A 19,432-nucleotide genomic window follows, 5' to 3' on the forward strand; every position below is an offset into this window, starting at 1 on the left:
AAGGGGTACTTGGGGGTGGAGGAAGTAGACCATGGGGGAAGAGGGTGCCTTTAAAAGGTATATCTTGTCCCTGTCTTCTTCTTCCCTGACTCTCTCACCTTCTCTTCTTCCTTGCCACCATGAGGTGAGCAGTTGTGCTCTCTCCCACGATCCTCAGCACCAGCCCTGAAGCAGCAAGGCCAAGGGACCACGGACTAAAGCCCCTGAAACCGTGAGTCAAAATAAACCTTTCCTTCTTCCAGTTGTTTTCCTTAGATATTTGGTCACTTGTGACAAAAAGCTGACACACTCACTTAGTCCCCATCCTGCTCAGTTTAAAGGCCACCTCCTGAGACCCTCCCTGGCTGTCCCATTCAAAACAGCTGGTTTCCTTTTTCTTAAACCCCACCTTTTCCCGTCCCTCTTCCTGTAGTTCTCCTTTCCTCCTTTTTCATTTTTGTGGATATTGCTACTCTTAGTTTATGCCTATGGCGTATAATGTCCACGTTCACTGAGGTCATTAGGACCTTGTACTTATCCTATGCTTACACTGCCTATTTTTCCACTCCTTCCCCTCACCCCTCACTCTTGGTTCCCTGGGACTCTTCCCACCTGCAAGAGAACCATCCCCTTCTCTCAATCTGTATTTCCCTCATTTTTCTCTTAGTTTGTACTTTGCCTTACACAAATGAGCGCTATCATGTGGCATTTAAATTTGCGTGCCTGGTTTATTTCACTCAACATTATATTTTCTAGGTGCATTCATTTTCCTGCAAATGTCTAAAATTTGTCCTTCTTTATTGCAGAGTAGTATTCCACTGTATATATCTAAGTCAGTTTAATAGCACTTTTTTATTCTACATTATCTTACTTGGCTTCTGAAGTTTTTCTTCATTTCTTCCTTCAGATTCCGAGTAGAAACCCCATGAGGCCGTGTGCATCTAACACTGCTCTGTCCACAGCACCTAGCACAGTGGCTGACAGGAGGGGTCTGATTTACTTGTACATTTAGAAGCAAATGGATTTTGATGGTTTTTTAATCCAGGAGCTTCAAAGACTGTGGATGTATAAAGAAGCGAGGCAAGGGCAAGACTCGGAAACCGCCACAAGGAAGGGGCCCAAGGAGAAGAGTCTGGAGAGGGAACCAGAAGTGCAATTTGAGAAGCAGAAAGATAGCTGGAAGGGTAGCTTGAAGGGAGAGGCAGTTCCAAGGGTGAGGATATGGTGGTCATGGCCTCATGCTGCCAAGAGTTCATCTAAGATAAGGACTGAAGAATGTGTCTTGAATGTGGCCACTGAGATGATCTTATACATTACATAAGCAGTTCAGGGAAGAATGGTGGGTGGAAGCCAGATGGCAGGGGTCTGAGCAGCAGAGGGTTAGGATGTGCAGATAGCAACAGTGATGACTCAAGACATCTGGCCACGAAGGAGAAGCAACGTGGCTGTTTCTCGAGGGTCAAGAGAGTATTAGTGTTTTTAAAGTCGGAGAAGCGAGAATGTGCTTAAACACTGATGAGGGAAAGCCAAGAAAAAGAGAGAGATAAAGAAATTATAAAAAATGGGATGATGTATATTGATTTTCCAAAGTAGATGGGTGTAGTGGAGAGCAGAACTTTGTGGATGGGTCAGCTTTGAGCAGGATGGAAAATTCCTGGTAGGCAGGGATGAAGAGAGAAAATTCATGATGCCCTTTCTGGTGGTTTCTAGTTTTTGTGTGTGGAGTTGGAAATGGGATCATCCACTGAGGTGAGGAGTAAGGTGATTGGGTAGGAGGTTTTGTTGGGCACCCACTTTGTGCTGGGCACTGTTTTGAGTACTTGGGAAATGTGAGTGTTCAAAGCACACAAGCATCCTTACCATCATGGGGCTTATATACCACTGTGAGCAGACAGATAATATACAATGAATGTAATAGATAAATTCTAGACTAGTGTAGTAAATTGTATAATGTAACAAGCATATGACAAAACAGACCATGGTAAAGAGCACAGGGAAGGCTGGATACGGGCAAGGAGGAAGACAGGCTGCAATTGCAAATAAAGAGGGAAATGGAGGTTTTGTTGAATACGGTGACCCAGTTAGCCATGTAGGTGAAGGGGCATGGACAGCCAGGTTCACAGTTCTAAGGTGGGAGCATGTGGGACGTTGTATATGTTTCCTTTTGCTGATGGAACAAATTTGGGCTTTAAAACAACATACATTAAAAAAAAAAACCCATACATTTATCCTCTTATAGTTGTAGAAGCCGGAAGTTCACAGAGTTAAAGTCAAAGTGTCACAGGTCTGGTTCTTTCCTTTCTGGAGGTGGCAGGGCAGAATGTGGCTCCTCCCCTTTCTAGCTTCTGGAGGCCGGCTGCATTTCCTGACTCATGAACACTCCTTATGTCACTCTAGCCTCTCGATTCCGTCCTCCCAGCTCCTACTCCTCCGTGACATAGACCCAGTCTATCTTCCTCTTCAGAGGACACTCACATTAGCTCCCCTGGGTAATCCAGGGTGCACTCCCTGGCTCAGGACCTTTAGTTTAATCACATCTGCAGAGTCTCTCTCGCCATTTGAAGTAATATTCTCAGGTTCCAGGGAGTAGGGTGTGAGTATTTCTAGGAGCTATTCCCCAGATGGCTAGATTACTCCCTGGGCCCTGAGGACTCACACCCATGCAACATGCAAAGTACACTCACCTCATCCTTGCAGACCTTAAATTCTCAACCCACTAAAGAATCAATGTGGAGTTCAAAAATTCGTCTAAGTGTCATCAGCTCAAAAATCTCAAGTCTCATCATCTGCAGCATCTAACTTAGTATGAGTAAGACTCAATATGACCAATCCTGGAGCAAGATTGCTATTTGTGGACCTGGAAACCTGGGAAACAAGTTGTCTGCTCCCCAAACACGATGATGGATGGGCATCAGATGCCCACAGCAGACATTCCCACTCAAGGGGACAGAGGCAAGGGAAAAGGCATCAATGGTCCCAAACAATCGCAAAATTCAGCGAGGCAAACTCCGTGGGTCTTCACAGCTTCGGGATGTGTTTCTGTGGCTGGAAGCCCCACCCTCTGGGGACATGGGTCTGCCTTCGGGGAAATGCTTCCTTTTTCACGGAGGGAAGCATGTATGTGTGGCTGAGGAGGTTTATCAGTCTGCCATCTGGCTGTGGAAGTTGGGTGCCCTACAGCTGTGTTCAATTTGTCTTGTCTTTCCATTCAAGCTGGCAATGTTTCCGCATGTATAACAGTCTTCAAAAATCACGTGTGTCTCCCGCATATGCCGTGAAAGCCACTCTGTTAGATCAAAGACTCCTCCACACGTCTTTCCCAAATAAGCTCATCGCCATTCCTGGCTTCTGCTAAGGAAATCCAAGAATCATGTCTTCGAGGAGGCCTCTCTGTGGTGGAATACTCTCAGTTCTTACCCATTCCAGGTACTAGCAAATGGCTGTCAGCTGTCCTTTTGGCTTTCTCTTCAGATCACAAGTTTCATGACACTGAATTTCCTGTTGTAGCACATTTGCAATCTGTATGGGCTGAGAATTTCCCAGTCAAGTCCCATTCCTTTTTGATGAATACAGTAGTTCTTGTTTTGTCTCCTTCCTTTCACATTTCCTTCCTTTGCTATAAGAACCAAGAAGAAATAAGGTTGTACCTTCAATACTTTGCTTGGAAATCTCCTCAGCTAAATATCCAAGTACATTGTTTAACATTTCTGCTTTCCATGTGACTTTAGGACACAATTCAACCAAGGTTTCTTCCACTGTCTAAGAAGAAAATTTTTCCTTCCAGTTTCCAAAAATCTAATCCTTATTTCCTGGGGGGTTTTTTCCTGGTGCTGGGAATAGACCCCCAGGCCTTTGCATTGCCCTATATATCAGTTCAGTTTTAAAATTTTATTTATTTATTTTAGACAGGGTCTCACCAACTTCCTAAGTTTCTCAGGCTGGGCTCGACCTTGTGATCCTTCTGCTTTGGCCTCCAAGAGTACTGGGGTTACAGCCATGCACCACCACACCTTGCTCCTGACTTCCTTTGCGTCCTCACCATTAATACCTTTAATATCTACAATTCTACAACAGTTTAGGCCCTCTCGATCATGAACCTCACGTCTGCTGAGTCCTCACAGCATATTTAAACTCCACATTTCTATTACCAGTCTGTTGAAAGCAATCTAGGCTTTTCCAAACATGTTCCTCAGATTTCTTCCAGCCTCTGCCCAGTACCCAATACTAAAGTCATTAAGTAGATCAGGCATTTATTACAGCAGCACCTTGGTGGAAAAAAAATTCATGTCAGGATTAAAACAGAACCTGTAGGAAATACATATTAAGACATTGCAAGGAACTGGCTAATGTAATTGGTAAGGCTGGCTAGGCAAACCCAAAATCTGTAAAGCAAGCCATCAGGAAGGACAAATTAAAATTGTTAAGTAGGAGCGGAAGTCACAGATCACAGTAAGCTCGTAGATCTTTTCAAACTATTTAATCAGGTCCCTAAGATTATCTAGGATAATCTCCTTTATTTAAAGTAGACTTTTTATGGGTGTAAACTACATCTACAAAACATCTTCACTCACAGCCACATCTAGATTAGTGTTTGGTTTGATAACAAAGGGCAACAACTCACCAAGTTGATGCACAAACTGACCATCATTATGTACATGTTCTAGATTTAGCAAGGAGGACTGCTGAATTAGTAGTTGATAGAGTCAGAGAAATAATGGAGGGCCTAAACCATAGGGTATTGTAGGCTTTTGGAAGAAATGAAAAGATTTTGGAATCGTTAATTCAGAGAAGAAGAAAGCCTGGTTAAGGCTGAAAAGAATGAAATTAGAGTCTACTAATCTGTATGATAATGCTCTTTTCTTTAGCAATGCATCAGTCCAGGTTTAGGCAATATAAAGTCAGACACTTCAGTGGATCCAGGGTCTTTAGGGTGGACAGAACAGCAAAAGGAAATGGGAGCAAGGAATTCACTGGCACAAGAAATATGGAAACAAACCCAGAATGCTAAACTGGGTAGGAGGCGAGGTGAAGACTGGATAGGGGAAGAAGTAAGCTGCAAGAGATTAAAGGATATAATGACAGTAGACAATGTATGTTGTTCAGGGAACACATAGAAGAGAAGTGACCACGCACAACAAGCTGAAAAATTAAGAGGTCGCAGTCAGTGGTGGGACCGTCCACTCTAGTTCTTCCAGGGCTGGACAGTTATGGATTAGGATGACCGCCGGTGCCTTTGGGGAGAGGGAAGCGATGGGGAGCAGAGTGAATGTCACAGAGACAGCAGGTCTCAGAGTGAACAGCAGAAGTATGGGGCCATGCCCACTGACTGAAGAGTTCTCAGAGGACAGCTGGTGGCAGTAACAGGAGGCAAAAACCTATGCTAAAAACTGGAAGGAAACACAAATTTTCTTCCTACTCCAGGCTTGTGGAGTTAGAAAATGGGAATTAGCGTTTCAGAGAGCTGCCAGGGGATGCAGCACCCTCAGGAAGCAGCCTGCTTTCAGCTAGAGCACGGAAATAAAGGGAACCTTAGGTGAAAATGATGAGGTGCAGAGCAGTTGTTTACTATGGGACTGGTGGCAGGCTTGGAAAGAGGGCTGTGAGAAGGCGGGTGAGGGGAGAGTAGGAGAAGAGCCATCAGATGAGAGAAAGTTGAAGGATCTTGGAATGGTGACCACGAATAGCGGGGAGGGGAAGCCTGTGGACTAGCAGTGGTGAGTTTTCTAGAAGGGCAAGGCACAGAATTCTCCTGAAGAATGGAGAGAGGATGCTCGGGCTTTGAGGCCCAGGGCCTAGATGGGTTCCACTTGCAAGGGAGCCCTCATTTGCTAGAATAGTAAATCGTGGCCTCGGCAGAAGCCAGCAGTAGTCAAAACCCAAGCCTCAGGCTCTTGGTGAGCAGCATTACACTGTTCTGTCCGGGTGCTACATAAGGGGATGTGGCGCCCGTGGGTATAGCTGACTACTTGGAAATGATACGGTGAGATCCTCAGGGGTTAGGAGGAATGGAAGGAAAGGTCCAGTATACCCATTAAACCGCGAGACAGAGATATAATTATAAATATATGTGCATGTTTTTATATTTCTTTTTCTGGGCTAATGATATTAGCATGAAGACAAAAATGGAAGCTATGGATATGGAGGAGCTGCTATAATAAGAACTGCAAACATTTATTGAGCCTTTTCTCTATGCTAACTACTCTCTAGTACTTGATATGTACTAACTCATACTCGAAACCAGAGATGGCGAACCTTTTAGAGACAAGTGCCCAAGCTGCAACCCAAAACCCACTTATTTATCGCAAAGTGCCAACATTGAAGTAAAACCTGAATACTGAAGTTTTCAGTTTAGAAAAAACAACTCATACAGTGACATCTTTTGTCTTAAAAGAAAAACAACTTGCATGCTGTAGGTTCACCACCATGGCTCTAAACAATCCTGAGTAGGTATTAATATTTTTCCCATTCTGCTGATATCACAAATTTACAAATTATGGTGCAAAGATCAAACCCAGAGCCCACTCTTTCTCCCCATCTTATACTCCCCCAAAAAACAGATAAATGAGAATTACAGTCCTAGAAAATACTGACTTGAGAATACACCATAGTTAAAATGTTGGAAATGTGCATGTCCATATCTTAACTCATTTTAGCATAAATTCCTGACAGCATCTTGTTTTCTTGCTTTTGACTAGTTTTGAGTAGTTTTTTTCTTGAAAGTAGAATTTGCAAAAACAAAAAAAGTTCAAATTAGTTGGATTTCAATTAATGAAACTTGGTGGTATCTGTTTAGTTTTGTTTTTTTTTTCAAAAGCAACTTTAACACTGGGAAAATTTCCTCTGGTCTTTCTGCATTCCCATAAGAAATTTTTATTTAAAAATAATAATCACCATAATAATAATAATTTTCTAAAGTGGACTCCTCGGACTCCACCAGCTGGAGTGATGGTGGAGGCAGGATCAGGGGTTGGTTCGCCGTCTCTTGGGTTATGAACACTGACATGGGACTTCAGAAAAACCTTCATCCAATTTTTTTCCCAAATTAAATCAAGAGCATTGATAATTAGTTTCTATCAAAGTCAATCTACAGGGAAATGAGTGAAACTAAAAAGGCCTTTCACTGCCTTTACTTCTTCATTAATATTTGCTCCCAAATGCAGGTCAAATAAGCCACACTCACAATTCTAAATGAGTTGGTTTAAAGTTGATGAATTATTTTTCTCTTTGAATTTTATACCACCTATGGTGCCTAATTATTCCCACTACAGTCCCCTTCTCTTACTCAAGGTTTTAGTCAAACAAAAAACAAAGCTCTACTTCCTAGAAAGTGAACCCATTTTGGTTTCAAAATGTCTCTCCCTACATAGGCCGTTCTGCATGGAATGCACCTTCTGGCTCTCACATATACACTGTGAGGTCAACTGAACCCCCTGAACAGACACAAGCGTTACAGGCTTAAGCCTGTAGGAGCTGGCAGTGCAGATTTGATCATGACTACCACCATACTAATTTTTGTTGCCTGAGGCTTTCTTTTAATTGACCTTGCTGATCTGTAAAATAAGAACACTGGCAGAGACAGGTACTGGCCACCAGAAGTCGTGCTTGCCCTCTCCTAGTGCAGAGCTGTTGCTCAGAAGTATGAATTATGTTTCCTCACCTGCATTATATGCAAATGGAGCCATACACCTGCTTTTCACAGTACAGTGAAAGTACTGTGAGTCTTGAGGATCTTGGCTTTCAGTGAGTGGGAGTGTATTCCTACTCATGGCTCAAATGGAGTAGCAGGGTTGAGGTTATCCTCATACACAGCACAAGTGAAACACCAGACAATACATATGCAGCAACGGTTCTCAAGCCATAGACCATCAGGAAGCAAAAGGAAGTGACCCCTGAGCCTGATGTTAGCCCAGACTTACTTCCTGGAGAAGTTTCTGATCTGTGGCATACGTGAAAAGGGGGAATCTAAGAAGAGAGAGCCCCGTCCTCTCTCCTTACTGCGGAAATGGGGGTGGGAGTCTAGGGAAGCCAGAGCAGGTCACAGGGGAGAGGACCAGAAAGGAGAGGCCTGCAGAGGGTCCCCACTGAGAATCCACTTGAATGCTGTGCAAGTAAAATACTGGAGGCCAGAAAAGAACCACTTGAGAGAAGGAGAAGGAACAATGCCCCAGCACGCAGCACACAGCGGGGCGGGAACAGTGCCTGTTCCAAGCAGCCAGAATAGGAAGTGTCTCGGGGCACGAGGCGGTGGAGCATAAAAAGAGCCTGCCTCACTACCGGAGAAAGAGTACTCAGAATACACACTGCTCTGGTTTCACCTAAACAGGCCTCAAAGTAAGAACCAAAAGGGCCAGGGGTTTAGCTCAGTGGTTCCACCGCCTGCCTCGCAAGCACAAGGTCCTGAGTTCGATCCCTGGTACCAAAAACAAAAAAACAACAAAGTAAGAACCAAAGAGCTCAAACCACTTTGAAGTAACTTAGCTGTGTCCCAGAACAACGCTCAAAGGTATTTGTTGAAATATAAATATACTCAGCACCAAGTAGTGTAAAATTCATTGTCTGACGTCCAATCAAAAATTACGAGACTTCCAAAGAAGAAATATATAATATACAATAAGGAGAAAGATCAGTTAAAATGATCCCTAAATGTCAGGGGTGATGACATGAGTAGAGAAGGAAATTAAAGGTTCTATATCTGTATTCCATATGTTCAAGATGCTAGAGAAAGACAGAACCAGCTAACTGGAGACATAGAAGACATTTTTAAAAGAACCAAAGTGAAATTTATACCGCAAAAACAACAGAACTAGTAAGTGACTTGGGCTAGGTTTCAGAATGAAAAGTTGATACACAAAAATCAATTATAGTTCCTTACAAGCAGCAGTGAACATTCAGAAGATGAAATTTTAAAATAACAACTTTTATAATAGCAAAAAATATATGAAATACTTAAGAGATACACCTGAGAAAATACATCCAAACACTTGTACACTGAAAACATCTTTCAGAACAATCTGACCAAGCCAGTCATAAGAAACGATCTCCACTAGACATTTTTTCTCTCTGTTCTCTCTCTCTAGTTCTCTCTCCCTCCATCCCATATCCACCTGCCTCTCCCTCTTTGCCTCTCTTTCAACTCCTCCTTTGTTCTCCAACCTAATTAAGGCCTACTCTCGGCCTGTCCTGTAGTTTGGATGCCCCAAGGTCTCACCTCTTTTTGAGAGGCAATGATGCCACAAAGAGGTCTGTCTTCTCTGTATCTAACCCAGATCCAGGAACTCTAAAAATAATCATACTTTTTTTGTTTTTAGTATTAGGGATTGAACCCAGGGCCTCATGCATGGCAGGCAGGGACTCTTTTAACTGTGCTACGACCCCACCCCTTTTTTTATTTTTTATTTTTTGAGATAGACCCTCACTAAACTGCCTAGGCTGGCCTCAAACTTGGAATCCTCCTGCTCACACCAGGGTCCTCCTGAGTATCTGGGGTTATAGTGTGTACCATGGTGCCCTGCTAATTACACCGTCTATGTTGTGAAGCTTCGTCTCTTGCTAGCTTTGTTTAATGATGGTGGTTATGTATATCTTTCTCATAGAGACTTAAAGTCAAAGTGCTCCTCCCATTTCTTAGATTCCAAGCATTCAAGAAGGGTGTGAAGAATGAAAAGAGGGGAAACATCCTGCCATCGAGTCATAACCATCAATGCATGAGTAGCTGAATAATCCTCCTTCATATGTTAAAAGGTATTTTAGGACTCAGTTAAATCAAGAACATACCTTCATCCTGGTAAATAAGTTCCTCAGTTGTCGGGAGCAATGCTACATAATTTTAGGGAAAAATCATTTGGTTAGCCTAATTCTCTTGCCTACAGCCCAGCTACGGAATAACTCCATTTTGGCCTCCGTTCACAACTGAGACCTCAACGATCGCGTGATGCTGTCTGTGATTCTCTAGGACGAGAAACATCCTGGGAGCTGAGACCATCCTGGGAGGAGCAGACATCTACTCAGTTCCTCCTTGTTCTTGGATTGTTACATCTCATTTACGCAGGACGTACTGAACCCTCTGCAAGTCATTTGTTACATTTGTTTCTCCCGATGGACTGAACAAAAGGTGTGGTAAGCTGGGGGCTTTCGTCTTTGCTGCCCAGAGCAGCACTGCTCAGGCCCAAAGCTCAGCTTCTTCTCAGTCTCATTTGTCTACCTTTCCTGTAATTCGCCTTGTGCTGCCGAGGCTCGCAGGAGACTAGGACTCACTGCAGAGGTTCTGGTAACGTCCCCTTTCCCTGTTCCCTACACTCAGTCACTGGATGCTGTGCCCAGAAAGCATTTCCAACCTCAGCGCTGCCCTTGGTTTTCTGAAGCAGCACTCTCTCTATGATTCCATGATGAAGAAGGTTCCCTCACCAACCTACAGACATTTGAGACATTGCTTTCCTGAAAAGCCTCGCTCCCAGTGGTCCCAAAGAGAACTCTCTGTTCTGACGAGACTGGCTTTTCTGAACTCCCAGGTGCTATGGTTTGGATACAGTTTGCACCTCGAAGTTCGGTGTGCTGGAAGCTTGGTTCCTAGTGTAATAGTGTTGAGGTGGTGAACTTTTTTTTCTTAGTTCAAGTTCGCAGTACACAATGATTACATTCATCCTGGGGAGTTGGTACACAGCCATAACACATCTTCATTCATTTTTCATCCTTTTCTCCTCCCCCTCTGTTCCCCCTCTCTTCAACTCTTGGCCCCCTTTCCTTTTGCACAAAAATGTGTCTCCCTGTTTCCTCTTATCTACCTTTTATTTTGCTTTTCAATTTATTTATATTTTGGGGGTTCTCATATAAGAAAAAATGCAATATTTATGCTTGTGTGTCTGATCTTTTTCATGTAACATTATGGTCTCAAAGTGGGTCAATTTTCTACAAATGACTCAAATGTATCCTTCTTTATGGTAGAGTAGTACTCCACTGAGTACAACTACTACATTTTATTTATCTATTCATCTGTTGATGGATGAATACGTAGACCATTTCCAAGATCTAGCTATTATGAGTTATAAACATGGGTATGCACATATCACCATAATATGATGTCTTTAACTCTTTTGGAAAGAAATCTAGAAGAGGAATAGTTGGGTCGAAAGGGATTTCTTCTTCTAGTTTTTGAGAACTGTCTACCGTGATTTCCATAGTGATTGTACTAGTTTACATTTCCAACAATGTAGAAGCTTTCCTTTTTACCCACAATCATATCAGCATTTGTGATCATTTGATTTCTTAATGATGGCCATTCTTTCTAGGGTCCGATGGAATGTCAGTGTTGTTTAAATTTACATTTCTCTACCAAGATACATTATGTAAAGGTACAAGTTCCCAAAGATAAATGTAAATGTATTGTACACCTAAAATGTATCAATAAAAGAATTTAAGAAAAAAAAAAATAAATAAATTTACATTTCTTTAATAGCCAGAGATGTTGAACATTTTTCACACATTTGTCAGCCATTTGTACTCTTCTTCTGAGAGGTATATATTTGTTTCAGTTGCCCATTTTTGATTGGATCTTTTATATTAGCTGATATGCTTTTTTTTCAGTTCTTTATTCTAGATATTAGTCCTTTGCCCAAGGTATTGCTGAAAAATTTTTTTTCCCATTCTGTAGGTTGTTTCTTCTCTATGTTGGTTCTTTCCTTTGCCATGCAAAAGATTTTTAATCTGATATAATCTCATTTATTGATTTTTTAATGTTATTTCTTGAGCCACTGGGCCTCTGAACAGAAGGTCCTTACCCATGCCTCTAACTAAGGCTGGGTTAGTTCCCATGAGAGCAGGTTGTTCTGAAAAATGATTAGCCTTACCCCTCTCCATCTCCTGCTTCCTCTCTCATCACATGACACCTCTCTCTTGGTCTCATTCCCATCATGCAATGCCGTCTGCCATGTTGTGACAGTCCGAAAACCCTCACCTGAGGCTGCCAGATATGGCTGCCCAGTCTGGGATTTTCAGCCTTCAAACCATGAACCATGTGTTCTTTAAAGAGCCCAGTTGTGGGTATTTTGTTAGAGCAATAGAAAATGGATTAAAGCACCAACCTAGTTTCCAACTTTCAAGGTTTTGTTCAAGTTGACATCCCTGTCTGAAATCTTCATCCTTCTCCATGTTCCCTAGATTCTTAAAGCCTTAGTTTGTCTACTTCCTCCCTCCAGGGTCCACTCTAGCATTAATTGGTGGCACCAAACATATTGTTATTGTTTATTCCCAAGTTTTCACTCAATCAACATCTTGTTAAGAGGAAAGACCGTAATCCTTTGTGAATCAGAGGACTGATTTTTATCTATCCAGTTTTTATCCTAAGGCCTAGCGTACAATAGTTTTTAAAAGACATGAATCGAATGAATGATTATCTAGCTTTTAAATAGAAGCATCTCAAGGGAAAACACTGCGTAATGAGAACAACTTGGATTCTAAATAGTTCTGTTGCAACCTCTAACAAATTATAAAATCTCCCAAGGCTCTAGTTCCTCTTCACTACATTAATGTCACAGTGGATAATGCACTCACACATATATGTTTGCAGCCTTTACTATGGATGTGACAAGTGCAAAGTGACTCCATGATTTTGTACAATCAATGGCGGACTTGAGCTAGTAAGGCAAATGGGGAGATGGCTGTAAAGGAAAAAATATAGAGTGGAAAAGAAGAACCACAGCTAGGGAGAAAGATTTTCAGTAAGGCAGCATGGCATCATGGAGAGGCACTGAATAAGTTCCAGTAGTGCCAGAAGCAGGTGCCAAGATGAGCTTAGAGCCTCAGAAACATATTCTAGCATCCCTCCTTCTCATGGAAAATCATGTCCTCAACACACCATCACCTTTGCACACCAACGTCATCCCACCTTCCTTTGGACCCCTGGATATGTCCCATGCTTGGTGATCAGCAATAGGAATTTTCGCTCTCCGGGAAAACTCAGCCTCCCACCCACAAAATGTCTCACCCTAAATCTCTTCCTGTCTATAGAAGCCAGGTGACTGCCACTGTACACATTCCATGTGCTGGGATAATAACCCAAGGGGCTCATGTGCTGATTTGGAACGCCCAGACTGACTTGAGTCCAGGTTCCTTCCAACAGCATTATCTGAGACTGGCTCCTCATTGCTGACTGAAGAATGGCTTTATGGAGAGCCAACAACCAGATGGCATGGTGGTGTGCATCGGCAATCCCACCACTCTGAGAGTCTGAGGGACGGGGATCCTAAGTTCAACCTCAGCCTGGGTAGCATAGTGACTTACAAAGACCTAAGCTCAAAGTGTGAAGAGAAAATTTAAAAGGGTTGAGGATGTAACTCATTGTAAAGGCCCTAGGTTCATGCCCCAGTACGACCAAAAAATAAATAGATAAAAATAAAGTAAGAGGAAAAAAACCCCAATAATCAGTTTTGGTGAAAGGACTAAAGTCATACATAGGAAAACATTTTTCTAAAAAACAAAATAATTTATGGAGATAATTTTGCCTACAAAGAAGACAGTCATTTATATCATTCTTATCTTCTGAGAGCCTCTGGTTTATTTAAAATCTATCCTTTCCAAGAAGAAAATGATATTTAGATTAGTTTACAAAGCCAAGATTCTATGACGCCGGTCTTCCCACTACCAAGAAATATTTGTCCTAAAGGTCCTGCAAATCCCCATCTTTTAAATGAAACTCCCTCCAAAGTTTCCAGGATCCCAGGGCTAATTCTTTGGCAAGGCTCATGTTCATAGTAGCTGTATTTGTCCATTTTCAACCAACATCAGGGCAGTTTGTGTGTGAAGGAAATGTTTCTAACCAGCAGCCCAAGACGGAAGTCACCCACCCACAGAAAGAAGCCCCTGGGATCACATCCTGTATCTTGTTATATATATGACACACTCACACATATATAATGTAACATGATGTACATATATTATAGATAATATATACTATGGCATGCTCGGTACCATGTTCTCTGACTTTCAGAGAGCTACAGTATTAGCAGTCCATGGCTATGGGTGGCTCCTTTGCCTGTCCCCTCTTTCCCTGACTTCTGCCTGAGACAAGAGGCAGGTAAATAGGACTTTAACAGATATAAGAAAGAGTGAACTATTTCACTGGAATTAAAACAACTATTAATCTATAAGCATATTAATACAAGAGATGTGCAGTAACTATCTGCATCCCACCTTGTAAAATAGTTTCTGGGGGAAAATTTCTTTTGTTCTAAATAAGTAACTTGGACCATGACCTTAGTTCTTTTATATGTGCTTACAATATACTATCTCCTGTAACATTCCAAAAAATTCGTTTTCTCTCTATGCTTTCCTAGGACGTAAACAGCAGGTAGATTGATAGCTCCATTTTACAGATGAAAAATGTACGAGACTGAAAGCAAATGAAACAAAACAAATTGTCTTGAGGCCCAGTGCAGATTTTCCTTCTACTAAGCAATACTGCCTTGCCAGCATAAACTCCTCTCCCAGATGAATAAGCAAAGGGGAGGGAGCGTGGGGGGAAAGAAGTAGAGCAAAGCTTTCCCCAAAAGGCAGTTTTTACCACTCCTGAGCAGCTCTGCAGGTCTGGGGATCTTAACTCATAGAGACTCTTCTTTGGTCCATCGGTAACATTCATTTATTGTGCTACAATGGAGGAATCAAAGAAACACAAAACCTTAAAGGACGTTGTGACTGTCTCACGTGCCTATCCATCACCCAGGAAGCTAGCTGGAAATAAATGAAGTATCCCAAACCTTAAATTTTTCTGCCTGGCTCCCAACCCTGCCAGTGTTGGTGAGAGACCACTGTGCTCTCTTGAAGTGTCCCGAATGTCCCCTCACTGGGCTACTTTCAGGCAGAACTCTGAAAGGAAACATTGCTCTCTCCCGTTCCACTCCACTTTTTCTTAATAATACATCCCAGGAGTTGAATTTGGGACTAGTCTATATGTGTCCGTGTGGGTTATTTCCAGGCCCAGCTATTACCAGGGAATGCGGTGACATTAATATGAGTAAATGCAGGAAAAGGGATGAAATAAAACATATCCTATTGAAGGAAATGAGAGCTCCTTAAGAAAGGAAAACACACATAGGAAAGGATGTGGGCATATCAGGATACAAATAGGGCCCTGGGGAACCGTGGATTCCACAGGCATGATGTTATTGAAGTATTTGATACTAGAGTAAGCACCTGCAGATATGAATTACATCCTTGTTCAGACCACTAACGTTAGGGTACTGTCGTCTCAGGAAGTGCTTATGGTGTATTTCAAATCCCTCTGCCTGCTGCATAAATATCCAATGAATCAATCAGTGATAAAGGACACTAGCTAAAAGCCTTAAGCGCTGAACAAGTCACCTCTCCCTCCTCAGAGAGGTGCCACCCTTAATTTATTGGGGTTTCCCTAGTCACTCACATCTCCAGCCATGGGACACATGGAAGATGAGGTGGGCTATTAACACCTTCAGCGCTGGACTAGGGCCACGAGGGGCGTTCCCCCACCACTTTTCTATGATTTTCTTTTACTGAGACATAGTATTTGTATATTTTTATGAGGAACAGTATGGTATTTTGATACATGCATACAAATGTGTAATAATCAAACCAGGGTAATAAGCACTCTCATCTCTTGGAATTCCCTTGTGTCTTCCAGAAACTGTCACACCCTCCATACCAGTTTAGTTGTTATAGTGATAAAACTAGGAGAAAAACATTTCTCTCCCTCCTTGGGGAGCTGTGGGCCATGTTCATTTTCTTTGGTTATAATAATAGAGTCTTTATTATGTAAGGTAGGTTTTCTAATAATCATTTTATAAGTGAAAGCTCACAGGCATAATAGAAATCTTAGTGACTGTCCCAGTTAAAAATAAAACACAACATGAAATCCCTAGTCACACAGAATGGGTGATTTTAAAGGTGATCTGCGGTACATTAAAAAAGAAAAAAAAAAGCCTAGAAAGAAATGTGCCAAACCTCTAATACTGGTTATTTTTGGGTGGCAGACTTTGGGAAGTTTTGTTTCTGCATTCCTCAACTGTCCCACAGCCCCACTGTGATGGTTAATTTTATGTGTCAACTTTACTGGGCCACAGGAAGTGTAAGTTAAACATTTTGTTGGGTCTGTGAGCAAGTTTTTGGATGAGATGAACATTGGAATAAGTAGATGGAATAAAACAGATTGCCCTCCCCTGTGTGCAGACCTCATCCAATCACTGGAGCCCATATCTTAGTCACTTTCCTTGTTGCTGAGACACAACTCCCAACAATCCAACTTAAAGGCAGAGACGTTTATTTTGGCTCACAGTTTAGTCCACAGTCAGCTCACATCATGGCGCCCAGGAAGCAGAAAGAAGGGGAAAGTTGGAGAGTGAGGTAGATACCCTTCCGGGTCATGTCCCCAGGGACCCACCTCCAACGAGGCCCCATCTTAACAGCAAGTCATCTGTAGCACTCCATAATCCAATAGCCTTCCAAAAGTCCCACCTCTGACCACATGAGGCCTTTGGGGGACATTCTGGATTTAAACCATAACATCATGAATACAAAAAAAAGAAGGCCTGGGTAATAGAGAATCACTTGGCTTGATAATGTTCAAATTGGGACATTGGTGTTCTGCTTTGGACTCAGGCTGAAACATACATCATCAGTTCTTGCCAAACACAGATGTTGGGATTTATTAGCGTCCACAGTTACATGAGCCTCTTCCTTCACATACACACACACGCACCTATTGGTTCCGTTTCTCTGCAGAACACTGACTAATACAACCAGTTTTACATTTACACATTCGCAATCTTCTCTACTATTGCTTCTACAATTAGAAAATAATTTTTTAAATTATCTCTACAAATTTAAGAACCATGTAAAGAAATTCTAACAGAATTAATCCTACAGAGAGCACTCATATTTCATTTCAGGTTTAATTTTCATATTTATTCTTATCACATAAATCTTCATGCATCAATATTATTCATACAACATCACTCAGAGCCTTTCCTAGTACTGAAAGAATAATTTTGTATATAACATTTTTGCTTTGAAAATGAAATCAGTTTTAATTCTATACACTACTACTCTTCACACACTACTCTTCTTTAGGGATTTTTAAATCAATAGAAGTGAAACTCTTTATTTTGTTGTTGTTGCTTTCCTGGTACTAAGAATTGAGCTACATCCCCAGCCCTTTTGGAGACAAGACCTTGGTAAAGTGCCCAGGCTGGGCTTGCTGTGATGCTCCTGCCTCAGACAGAGTGCTGGGATCACAGGTGTGCACCACCACACCCACCTTAGCTTTGTTCTTAAAACAGATGAGTCTCAACAAAAACTTGCTGAATGCTGTCTGATGGGAAGCTATGTGGGCAACCGCTGTAATAACACAATAAACACCCGTTTTAAACCTCCCAATTGCTGTGTTAATTACTGTCTTAGTCCTCATCATCACCCCCATGTTTTAGGTGTCTCAACCCCATTGGCAGTGGAGAAAATCATGACTGGCCAAGGAACCAACTCGCCAAAAGTCACAGGGACCAGTAAGTAGCAAAGCTGGGGTCGCCCTTGCTAAGTCTCGAGCTCCTTCGTGGGAAGTGGGACACTACTGTCTCCACACTTGAAGAGTTGCTGTCAAGCCGAGATGGATGCTCAGGAAACGACACAAGTGCATACGATTAAGCATTAAATCTGAGTGGTATTTTCATTGACTTTTATCAATTACCACAAATCTCATCGGAGACCTTTAAAAAAAAAACTGCAGTTCAAAGCTGGGAAATAATTCACCCACATAGTAGTGGCAGCTCCAGAAAGAAAGTCCTGGGATGATGGCTTGTGTTCCTAATGAGGCATAAATGGACACATCACTCCAGCCCAATAAGCTGTGTTTTGAAGAGGCCCAAGCGAAGGCAGTCCTCCTTCTGCGCAGATGTTCAGGAACAGCAGAATGTAATGATTCACATGACTTTTATTAAGCCTTTATGAAATCAGGAATTCTCTTCAGGGTCCCCAGCACCACTGATTTCCTCTACATAGAATGCCAGAAACAGAATGGTCTTTAATAATTCTCATCCAGAGTAGGACTGAAGGAGGGTGAGCGAATGAAGTGGATGTAGGAAGAAGAGAAAGGACAGAAAGTGAGGAAAAAGGAACAACATAGAAGAAAAAAAAAAAACCTCAGTGTTTGCCCCACTTGAGCTGATTGTGATTATAATATCCACTGCCTTAGGAGAATTTCCTACAGCAGTGTCTATCCTAAGTTCTTTACTTACATTACTTAAATCTTATGAAACACACAGGCTTGAAAATAGACTTTGCTGTCATTCCAGTCAGTGAATTTGAGATTATTTTGCTCAGGCTCACACATCTAAGTCATGGAGCTGGGATCTGAATCGAGGGCACTCTGACCCTAGATCCTGAGCTCTGAACCTCCAGAGCGAACTGTTCCACCACTTCCACGCTCTAAAAACAGGGACTCCAAATTTTCTCAGATGCTTTTCTCAACTTGGCCAATCAATGACTCACTGGCAGTTCCAAAGCTACTTAAAGTTCCTCATTAAAGTGTGTGGGCTGTGAATTAATATTCTTTGCCTGTTGAATTGCAATACAACCGGTTAGCCAGGACAGCTGATTCAAGCACAGGATTATGTGCACTTTTTTAAAGGGTCCTGCCAGAATTTCTCAGTACTAAAAATCCCTACAGGATACAACATCCTAATGAAGTGTGTTGCTTTTGCTGTTCTCTAAATTTATGCAGGTGAGGACTGGGCCAGACCAATCAGCTACATTGAGCTGGGAAACAAGAGAAGAAGCTGACAGCTCGGCGCTAAGATCTCTGAGGGGAGCCAGAGGCGTGTGAGCAGATGACATCTCCACGCTCCAGAGCGAAGTCTAGCCACCCAAAATGTTAACAATACCATCCGCTCTCCCTGGGAAAATAAACCTTCGCTTCAAAAATAAACTTGACTAAAGGTATCTGGAGATAAAAGGAGAGGTTTCCAGTCAGCAACAAAACTGTGCAAAAGGATTACAATATTTCTTTGGAAATAAAATTCTGGGAGCTGGTCTGAATTAGAAGGAACTATGAAAACTAAACTCCTACAGCTTAGGCTACAGAAATGCATGGCAGCATGGCAGAGATTAGCACCCACTGGCTCAGGGGCCCCTACAGTTATTTGTTGTTTTCTTTAAATAGTTTCTCAATTTTATAATAGAATGTAATTGCCAATGTATTAAGCAGCAGACAACACCATTTGGACTGGAGTATTGTTTTGGGGGATTGAACTCAGGACCTTGCACTTTCGAGGCAGGCAGTGGAACCACTGACCTAATCCCCAGCCCTAGAGTATTATTTTGAAACGAGGGATTAGAACCAGGTTAAAAACCCAGTTCTGTCACTTCACTAAGGTCCTTCGGGTAATTTACTCATTTTCTTGAGGTTTAATGGCTATGCTCTGCAACATGGAGGTCGTAA

General features: G+C 42.2%; 1 long non-coding RNA gene across 1 annotated transcript; it reads left to right on the forward strand.

Annotated features, from left to right (window-relative positions):
- The first annotated feature begins 44 nt into the window (after positions 1–44).
- LOC110350043 (uncharacterized) lies at positions 45–18,977 on the forward strand. The gene is made up of 4 exons (XR_002396328.2): positions 45–211; positions 9,608–9,720; positions 17,427–17,501; positions 18,716–18,977. It is a non-coding gene; the product is annotated as an uncharacterized LOC110350043 (long non-coding RNA).
- The last annotated feature ends 455 nt before the right edge of the window (positions 18,978–19,432 follow it).

Source organism: Heterocephalus glaber, unplaced genomic scaffold (assembly GCF_053883595.1).
Source record: "Heterocephalus glaber isolate CG9 unplaced genomic scaffold, H.glaber_assembly_v1.0 deba00001460, whole genome shotgun sequence".
NCBI lineage: Eukaryota > Metazoa > Chordata > Mammalia > Rodentia > Bathyergidae > Heterocephalus > Heterocephalus glaber.